Here is a 9,957-nt window from a genome sequence, read left to right on the forward strand (position 1 = left end):
CCACGGTCGGTCTTGGCTGCTTCCTTCCCCCCACCCCCGCGACCCGGAGACGGACGTCCACGGGGCACTGTCCTCCCAGTAGGGACCCTTACCCAGGAGCGCGGTGAGCCCTACCCTGCCGTTTATCCAGGACCCCTCTGTTCCATCTGGGGTGACCATGGAGGCACTCTGTGTTCTGTGCAGAAATGTCCCCTTATTATAGGAATTGCTTGCAACCAGGATCATGGCGGATATAGGAAAGTGGTCTGTCTTCACTCTCCTCTGCCCTCAAGAAATTGCTTCAATTGGGAAAGCAAGTGTCCTTGGCACCTCAGCCAGTGAAGCATTGTTTGTTACTGACAATGATGAGGTCTTTTTTGTTGGACTGAACTATTGTAACTGTTTGGGAACTGAGATAATCAGAGTACGTTTGTACCCCAAAAGCTAGAAACGTTATGTTGGAGGAATATTAAAAGCCTTAGTTACAGGAGTGGACCACATGTTCTTCTCAGCTCTGAAGATGGAGTTGTGAACACCTGGGGCCACAATGGGTACAGCCAGCTTCGGGATTGGACAACCAGTCCCGGCATCGCTCACACCCAAATGTGTACTAATCTCTTGATCACGCAAGTGGTGGAAGTAGCTTGTGGCTCTCATCATTCGATGGGTCTGGCAGCTGATGGAGAGGTGTTTGCTTGGGGCTATAACAACTATGGGCAGGTGGGGTCAGGAGCTACAGCAAATCAACCAATGCCTTGAAAAGCCACAAGCTGCTTATACATTAGGAGGGTGGTGGGCACTGCCTGTGGTCAGACCTCATCCATGGCTGTTTTGGACAACAGTGAGGTATACGGCTGGGGTTACAACGGCAATGGCCAGTGAGGCTGGGAAATAACGGCAATCAGCCAACCCCCGTGAGAGGCGGCTTTGCACAGTGCGTGTGTGAATTAGATCGTTTGTGTCTATGCACATACTCTAACACTCACAGATGAGGGCTTACTCTATGCCTGGGGAGCTAACTCATATGGGCAGCTGAGAACCGGCAGTGAAAGTAACCTGCTAAGCCCAGCACAGATCATGATGGAGAAAGAAAGGGGAGTAAAAATCACAGCTTGTCACTGTGCCCACACGTCTGCTGCCAAAATCCAGGGGGGGAACGTATACATGTGGGGCCAGTTCCGTGGCCAGCTGGTGACCCTGCCCCACGTCCCCCACTTCTCCTGCACTGACGATGTGCTCACTTGCTTAGCCACTCCCACTGTCTCATGGTAACTCCTGTCTGTAGAGCACGAAGACTTTTTAGCAGTTGCGGAGTCCCTGAAGAAAGAATTCAATAGTCCGGAAACATGGATAGGAAATGTATTCATGTCCATAAAGCTGTTTTAAAAATCAGGCATGAGCACTTTCGATCTATGTCCCAGTCTTATTGGAATGAGGACATGAAGGAGATGATAGAAATTGACCAATTTTCATACCCAGTGTATGGTGCCTTCGTCTGGTACCTTACAGAGACACAGTTGCTCTGCCACCTGAAGATGCCATAGGTCTTTTAGATTTGGCGACATCTGACTTTGAAAACAGACTGAAAAAACTGCTAGCACATTGTCAAGTGAGGAATGACTGAGGAGAATGCCTTTTCATTGTTCTCTGCTGCAGTCAGATACGATGCAGAGTATTGAGAAGAATTCTGCTTTAAGTTTTGCATCAATCATTTGGCAGACGTCACACAGACTGCGGCGTTTTGGTGTTTTGGCAAATGGATGGCCCTCTCATGAAGGAGTTCATTGCTAAAGCCAGTAAATGTGGAGCCTTTAGAACTGAAGCCCGAGGCTGTGAGTTTTGTGCCCTGGGGCAAGATGTCCAGTTTTTCCTGAAACTGTGCAACTCGCTTCCAGATACGTGTATATTAAATGTGACCTTACTTATGTTTGGGCTGGAACTTTGAAAAAGGGTGAAAGTTTAGCTGTTGTGTTTTTTTGTTTTTTTTTTTGATTGGAGGAACTTCTGAGCCTTGGGAAGGCAGTGTTGGAAGCCACTCTCCTGGGTCTCATCTCATCAACTCTTTTGTGTTATTTCCCGAGTTGGGAAATAAACACTGAGGGCCCAACATGAATTAAGAGATGCTGACTCAGGGACTTGTGATGGGCTGAGTCAGCTGCTAGTTCAGTAGCCTTACTGTGAAGGCGGAGCTAAGGTGGAGGCTTTCACTGGGGCCCGTGCACCTCTGGTGACTTTTTTTTAGCTTCATGACATATCAAAGTGCTATTCAACGTAACTTGAGTTAAACCTATTGTAATGATAATTATGTAAAGGTAAATTTCTAAGTTAGCAAAGACTTCTCTTAAGATTTAAGCACATATAAAAAGTAGTCATTTAGAACTATCCTTGAAAAGTTGATAATGAAAGAAACTTTGTTGGGTTTAAGGGGGGCATTTTTAAAAGTAGAATCTATACCCCTTACCCAATGGTGCTTTAGTTTATTAAGGAAAGATCTGAGGACTTAAATTGAAATTGCCCCCCACCCCGCCCCTACCTTTTCTAATATAAATGCTGACTCATGAAAGGAAAAAATGACATATTTAGTATACTCTTGCCTTCCTAAATTTCAGCTGCTACGATTATCGGATTTGCTACACATGAGTTGAAGATGTGGCTCTTAAAACCAATTTTCTCACAGGATTTAGTGAAATTTGCTTTACCTATTTTTTCTAAGCCAAATACGTCACAGATTTGCTTATCTGAAACCTCACCAACTTTTACTTTTAATTGCGTTAGGTGGAATATTTAGAATAAGATAATTTTGAAAAAGCATCAAAAGAATGGTTTGCTTGGAAAGATTCAATTTAAAGAAAAGGCTGTTCTGTCATTTTTGATCAGCTTATGAAACATGCCTTTGGGATTTAAGAGTTTTCAGCTTTGGAGTTTTATATTGTGCATACCATTGAGCTTACTTTAGGAACAAAGCTTTGTTTTTATGTTCACCCGTGAACCCGTTTCCGTTTGTGTGAGTTCTCTTGGTGATTTTTGTTTCTTGCTCTAAATTTGGAGCCTAAATCCATTTTCACAGACCAATTAACAAGGGAGTGGGAACTGTTGCAGCTACTGCTTTTTAGCAATGATTTTAAATGTGGGGGAGCAGGAATGAGGCCCCAAACATAGGAATTCATTCATAGGCAAAATAAGTACAACCTGCAAGTCCCAGCCTCTCTTTTGACTTATGATGCAAGTGATTGAAGCCCAGTGAGTTATTAGGTTAGAGTTAGTTCTGCAACATGATAGATGTTTTCTTACTAGGTTGATAAAAGCACATTAACTTGATCAGTAGCTTTGATGGGGTGGGTTTGTACCAATTATTGTTGGCTTATGATCTGAATAAAACAAGGACTTCATAAAAACAAACAAAAAATGTATATTGCTTTAAAGCTGCTAAATGTATTGTGATTTATTACACAATAATAGAAAATGAATCCATACACTATTGCCTGAAATGTGCTTCTTTATCTCTAGCAATGCTTTTGCCTTTACAGCAATTGGTTTGATGTTAATATAGCTAAATCAACGTGTTATCATTGTTCTTAATGTTTGTTTGCATAGCATATCATTTTATATTCTTTTACATTCATCTTCCTGTGCCTTCATATTTAAAGCTTATCTATCCCAAGAAACATATAGATTGTTTGTTTTCAGGTTGGTCTTGTTTCTATTGTTTTATCCAGAAAAACAATTTAGTCTTTCACTTGGCGAATTTGGTCTCTACATTTTATGTTATTACTGATGCATTTACGATTATATTTGCCACCTTACTTTTCAATGTCAATCTTCCAAACTTTTATGTTCATTTCTCTCTTTTTCCTTGCTTTCTTTTGTGTAAAATGTTTTACTTTTTTTCCCATTTCAGCTATCATCTTTTTGTTTATATATTCTTTTACTCGTCTTTCACTGGTTTCCCAGGTATTAAAACATTTAATCTTGAATTAAAATGGCTTAATATAAATTAGTGCTCATTTCCAAGACAATTCCATTAGTATCCCCCTGCAGTTTCTGTCATTGTTGTCATGCATCTTAATTCTATGTATATCTTCAACTCCACTACACATTATTATTATTATATAGTCAATTTTTAGCCATTTTCTTGAGATATGTTCTCACACCATACAATCCATACAAAGTGTACAATCAGTGGCTCTGAATATAATCAGGGAGTTGTATATGTATCATTATAATCAATTTTAGAACATCTTCATTTCTCCAAAATGAAAAACCACAAATCCCTTATACCCCCTTACTATTGCACTTAACATTTGTGTGGTAACTTTGTTATAATTGATAACAGAATATTAAAATATTACTGTTAACTATAGTCCATAGTTTGCATTAGGTGTATTTTTTTCATATACCACCCTATTATTAACATTTTGAAATAGTGACATACATTCGTTCTAGTGCATGAAAGAACATTCTTATATATGTACTGTTAACAAGTCATCACAAGTCATCGTGCACAACAGGGTTCACAGTCGTATACAGTTCCATGCTTTGTCCCGTAGCTTTTGTTCTAGTGACACACATAGCCCTAAACTTCCCCTTTCAACCACATTCACACCCATAAATCAGCACCATTAGTTACACAATCAATAATGTACTACCATCACCTCTATCCACTCACAATCAACCTAATTAAAAATTCTGCACAAATTAAGCATCAGCTCCCCATTCTCTACCATCATTCTGTCTCCTGGTAACCTATATTCTAGATTGTAACCCTATGAGTTTGCTTATCAAAACCACAGCATATTAGTGATATCATACTGTATTTGTTGTATTGTGTCTGGCTCATTTCACTCAATGTCTTAAAGGTTCATTCATGTTGTTGCATGCATCAGGACTTCATTCCTTCATACAGGTGAATAATATTCCAGCATATGTATATACCCCACTTTGTTTATCCACTCATCAGTTGATGGACACTTAGGTTGTTTCCATCTTTTGGCAATTGTGAACAATGCCACTATGAATATCAATGTACAAATGTCTGTTCGTGTTCCTGCTTTTAGTTTTTCTGTGTATATACCTAGTAGCGGGGTTGGAAATCATATGGCAGTTCTATACTTAGCTTCCTGGGGAACCACCAAACTGTCTTCCACAGCAGTGGCACCATTTTACATCCCACCAGCAGTGAATGAGTTCCTATTTCTCCACATACTCTTCAAAATTATACTTTTCTCTTGTTCTAACAGTAGCTCATCTGGTGGTGTGAAATGATATCTCATTGTGGTTTTGATTTACATTTCCCTAATAGCTAATGGTGTTGAGCATGTTTTCGTGTGCTGTTTAGCCCTTTGTATTTCCTCTTTGGAAAAGTGTCTACTCAAGTCTTTTGTCCAATTTTTAAATTGGGTTGTTTGTCTTTTTATTATTGAGTTGTAGGATTTCTTGTTATATTCTGGATTTTAAACCCTTACCAGATAGGTGGTTTCAAAATATTTTCTCCCATAGAGTAGGCTGCCTTTTCAGTTTCTTGACAAAGTCCTTTAAAACACAAAAGTTTCTAATTCTGTGGGTGTCCCATTTCTCCAAATTTTTCTTTAGTTGCTTGTGCTTTGGATGTAAATTCTAAGAAATCATTGCCTCCCACAGGATCTTAAAGATGCTTCCCTACATTTTCTTCTAGGAGTTTTATAGTTCTGGCTCTTAAATTTAGGTTTTTGTTTCATTTTGAGTTAATATTTGTATAAGGTGTGAAATAGGGCTCTTCTTTCATTCTTTTAGATATGGATATCCGGTGCTCCCAGTACCATTTGTTGAAGAGACAGTTCAGTCCCTGTTGAGTAGACTTGGCAGGCTTGTCAAAAATCAGTGAACAACAGATGTGAAGTTCTCTTTTTGAACTCTCAAACCATTTCCTTTGGTCAATATATCTATCTTTAAGCCAGTACTGAGCTGTTTTGAAACTGTAGCTTTGTAATATACTTTAAAGCCAGGAAGTGTGAGTCCTCCAACTTCATTCTTTTTTTTCAAGATGGTTTGGGCTATCTGGAATGCTTTACCTTTCCAATAAATTTGATAATTGGCTTTTCCATTTCACCAAAGTAGCCTGTTGGAATTTTTATCGAGATTGTGTTGAATCTGTAAATCAATTTGGGTAGAATTTACATCTTAAAAAATATTTAATCTTCTAATCCATAAACATGGAATGTCCTTCCATTTATTTAGGTCTTCTTTGATTTCATTTAGCAGTGTCCATATATTTGAAGATTTTCTAATTCTCTGCTTGTTAATGATTTCCAACTTCATTCCATTATAGTCAGAAAAGGTTCTCTGTATGATTTCTATCTTTTAAAATTTAATCAGCCTTGTTTTGTGATAGAACATGAGGTCTATCCTGGAGAATGATCCATGAGCACTTGAGAAGAATGTATATCCTGATGTTTTGGGGGTGGAGTGTTCTGTACATGTGTGTGTTAGGTACAGTTCATTTATCGTATTCTTCAAACTCTGTTTCCTCACTGATCCTCTGTCTAGTTTTCTATGTATTGATAAGAGTGATGTATTGAAGTCTCCAACTATTATTTTAGAGACATCTATTTCTCCCTTCAAAGTTGCTAGTGTTTGCCTCGTGTATTTGGGACACCCTGTTTATGTGCATAAATATTTATGATTGTTATTTCTTCTTGGTGTATTGTTCATTTTATTAATGTATAGTGACCTTCTTGTCTCTTATAACAGTTTTGCATTTAAATCTCATTTCATCCACTGTTACTGCAGGTCTTTTTTGGTTACAGTTTGTGTGGACTCAAGTCCACTGTGCCTTTTATGTACTTTCTGTATGACTTCTTAGCATCTTGCCCTGTGCAGCTGAAAAATTAGCAAATACTTCAATATTAAAATGTGTTCCAGATACTGGGCCAATTTGTCTCCCCTGTTTTCTGTGACAAAGTCTTGGCTGTCTAAGCATCTCTGAATTCCTCATCATAATGTTATTGCCAACATTTTAAAATAGTTTCTCTGCCTCTTAGAAGCTCTCCATTGCCCTATTTCTCAGTCATGCACCCAAAATAGACATATACCCCAAAGGAAAAAGCAATGTGTAAAAACTGGGCTCAACTCAGTGAGTGTTCTTTCTCTCATTGAGATCTGATTGTTCATGATCTGTCACTCATGATCTGTATGCTTTAGAAACTCTTCTATGCTTTCTGAATGATCCATTTCAGTATTTTGTAGAACTTTCCTGGTAGTTTTCATTGGAAGAATTAATATTCTACAAACTGCATTATCATACCCAAAAACAGAAATCACCTACTACCATTTTTAATTTCTAAGAACTATTTTTATTTCTCTGAATTCTTCTATTTCATGACACTGCTCTTTTTAGGAAGGAAACATGCTCTTGATCTTGCTGAAGATACTAATTAGAAAGATAAGTTCTCTTCAAACCATTGCATTGTCTCTGTTTCCTCTTATGTTAATTATCCTTTCATTTATCATTATATTTGAATTTCATGCATCAAATAGCTGGTAATTTTTGGTTCATGATTTATGTCTCTTTTTATGGATAACTAGCAGAGATTTGCTTTTTAGCTGTATATGTCTGTTTACCTGAAAGACAGTATTCCTGAATGGAAAGGCTGCTGTGTTCTCTTCGTAAATGGAAAGTCTGATCCACTGACAGAATTTTCTTCATGGTTGAGACTGGAGGAGGCAGATATGGTTAGGACTTGGCAATGGCCCGAGTAAGAGCTCTTTTCACTACGAGTGAAGTACTTTCATTTATTTTGCTCCTAGTTAGAGCTTCCATTTTTTTCTTCTCTGAATATCTTTTGGAAGTCTGGAGTTATGTCAGGCTCAGTGTTCACTCCACAGCTTCATAACCCACACAGTGGATCTTTCTCGGGGAAATAATATACTCTGTTTAGAAAGCAGTCTGTTTAGGTCACCAATGGGGAACAAATTCTATATGCAGAGGATCCAATTTTTCTTATCCTCCAGTTATGTAGGACAGGATACAGGACAACCTGCTGTTTAGGTAAATCTCCAGGGAGCCATCCTGAGAAGTTTCCATCAATACCCTCTTCACAGATGGTGATTTTCATTTGTATGTTTTTGGGGGACTCCACATGGCAGAATTAACTCGGGTGCATAATATTCTTTGTGGTTTTTTTCCATCCACGTAAACCCTTCTGCTTTTTTCTTCCATGTTACATCAGGGGGTCAAATTCAATCTGGTCTGAAAATACGTACCATTTGTTTTATGTTGCATCTAACATTAAGTGTCTATTATTTGTGGCATATAGAATTAAATTGGGGAAAATACTACACTGCTTATTTTCAATTTGTGGCTTTTAATTCATATTTTATATATTTGAGTATAAAGAGTTAAATTCATGATGATATGTATTTTATAAATTTGGGTAGCAAGATATTATATGAATGACATTGAAGCCTCGCCTAGATTGTTTATGTTTAACTGTACAGAAAAGAAACACATATAAGATAGTCATGAATTTATAACATTGAGATAGAATTACAATATTTTCACATTTTGTACTCTTGTGCTTATGTGTCACAGTATACACACAAGTATAATTTGTTTCCTATAATGAATGATTTCCTAATTTTACTAAAGGCATTAATGAAATTTTCAGATGTCTTGCTTGCCATGCATCCTATCTTATTTATGCGGAGTTTAGTATATTTACTTTGCAAAAATGTATGTTTAAATCCTTATTTTATGGCATATTTATTTTTTCTGCTGACTGTTTATTCACTTCATGTTTATTGCCAAGTTAATTAAATGAGTTACACAAAATTGACTTTGGTTTGCAATGAGAATTAGCAAACATAAGAAAGAAACTTTTGTAAAATAGCAAAGGACTTTTAAAAAAGTGGATTGTGATCAGAGTATCTTGTGGAAAGTAATAGGACATAAAGCAAAGAGAACTATAAGGCATGTAACAAAATCCAATGTCATATATATGACATCATGTCATATACATATATTCAATTTATTACTAAAACATATTGGGTACCTATTAAGTGTATAACATTCTGTAAAATGAAATAGAAGGAGATGGTAATAAAAACAACAAAATTCCCTCTCTCCCCTTTCCCTTCCCTACTACCCTCTGTTAGAAATACTGGGCTGGGTGCTAGGGAAAAATGGTGTCTAAAACACAAAGACAGACAATAAAATAGGCAATTTGAGTATAGGGTGATGAGGATTACAGTAGAGGTGAGCACGGAATACTGAGGCAGCCCAAAGAAGATACATCTAGCACAGCCCAGGAAAGTCAGGGTGGGCTTTTCAGGAAAAGTGACGTAACCACAGAGCTTATACATTAAAGGCTGCCTAAAGAAATGTATGTAGAATTCTTTAAAACTCTTGTCCTTCAATTATTCTTGTATTTTCAACTCTCATACAGGAGTTCTCTGCATTTTTATATTATTTACTATTATTATTATTGCTAATTATTTGGATTTTTAAATTATCATTGGATAGTAGCAAAAGTGCTGGTTGTGGTAATGCAGTCTTACATCAAGCAGGAGCCTTTGCCACTGATGAAGTCAGGTTCAATCTTAGAAGCTAGGCACTAAGAGCATATAGAATAAGGATTGCTCGTGGGGTCCTGACAGACGCAGTTGTGGGAGCTGGCCAAACAGTTTATGTATGCTTGTTGTTTCTGTGCCTGGTACTGTGCAAAGTCAGCAGGCAGGTAATCAGGGAAGAGTAATGGAAGAAAAGCAGGTGAGAGCGAGGGCCAGCTGGAACCTTTGAGGCACATCTGGAGCCCATGTCAATCTCTCATCCCCATCAAGCTTCCAAATTTGATGACAACAGGTGTCCTTCAGGATAAGCTGGTTTTCTGTGTCATGGAGCTACCTATGTACCTGGCCCCGGAGGTGAAGATGCTGAAAGACACCTGATGGGAACTGGAGTTGGTGCAGCGTGACTGGTACCACCAAATTTGTCCTCAAATCATC

General features: G+C 38.0%; 1 pseudogene; it reads left to right on the top strand.

Annotated features, from left to right (window-relative positions):
- Positions 1-214: 214 nt before the first annotated feature.
- LOC119527117 lies at positions 215-1,924 on the top strand (annotated as a pseudogene).
- Positions 1,925-9,957: the final 8,033 nt, after the last annotated feature.

This window comes from Choloepus didactylus, chromosome 1 (assembly GCF_015220235.1).
Source record: "Choloepus didactylus isolate mChoDid1 chromosome 1, mChoDid1.pri, whole genome shotgun sequence".
In the NCBI taxonomy this organism is placed as follows: domain Eukaryota; kingdom Metazoa; phylum Chordata; class Mammalia; order Pilosa; family Megalonychidae; genus Choloepus; species Choloepus didactylus.